Genomic DNA, 1014 nt, shown 5'->3' with positions numbered 1-1014 from the left:
TTAGCCTTCTCGGTTGCTGAGCAAACAACTTTGTGATTGTTGGTTAGTGGGGGAATTGTTGATTGCCCATTATTTACTACACTGTTGTAGATTTTTCAGAAGTCATGAGTTCCTAATTTTTGTGCTTCAATGCGTTTTTTAGTGGTTTCAGTAAATTCTCTCTTAGCTGTCGCTATTTCTTTCTTAATGTTACTTCTAGCTTCTATATAATTCTGTCTGTTTGAACTAGACTTATGTCTGTTAAATCTGCAGTATGCATGCTGCCTTTGAGCAATGTCAGTTGCGCAAGTAGAAGTAAACCATTGGGAAGAGTGGGGCTTGCTGTAAAATTTCCACATGAGAACATGTACTTCAATTGCAGTTTTGAACCATTCAGTGGTCTCATTTGTGCACTGTTCAACTGGAAGAGAAAAAATATTTCCCCATGGGGCATCTCTGCTAAGATCTCTGATGGCTTCCCAGTCAGCCTTTTTATAATATCTCGTTTTGAGTACTGGCTCTTCAGTTTTGGCTCTAGAGTTTAGGGCGATTTCAACCATTATCACTGCATGATCAGCGTTCCCAAGTGAGCTGTCAGCATTCGTAATACAATCATCGGGAACTGTGGTCAGAAACAGATCTAGAAGTGATGCATGTTGTTCTTGCTGGTCAGGGAAACAGGTTGGAAATGTAACCATTTGTGATAGGGAGTGAGATATAGAGAAGCTATTTGTTGTGCATCTGTGTAAGTAGAGAATCCAAGCCAGTTTTGTGGTGGACATTAAAATCACCAAATACATGTACTTGTGCACTAGTGTCGAGGTAGAGTGCTGTGTCTATGCTGTCAGAGACTTTGCTTATTATGGTGCAGTCCTGAGTCAAGGGAGAGCAGTAGAGAAAATAAATGTAGCTAATGTTATGTTGCATGTTTAGTCTTAGGCACATAAAAGCTTGATCGTCCGATTCTAGGTTTGTTTCTCTAGTCAAGGGAAGGGTATTACAAATGTAGACTCCAAGTCCGTGCATATGTCTGTC

Source organism: Euprymna scolopes, chromosome 10 (genome assembly GCF_053919585.1).
Source record: "Euprymna scolopes isolate OS-2025 chromosome 10, ASM5391958v1, whole genome shotgun sequence".
In the NCBI taxonomy this organism is placed as follows: Eukaryota; Metazoa; Mollusca; class Cephalopoda; order Sepiida; family Sepiolidae; genus Euprymna; species Euprymna scolopes.
The sequence above is the reverse complement of the archived record's forward strand: the minus strand, read 5'-3'. Positions refer to the sequence as shown.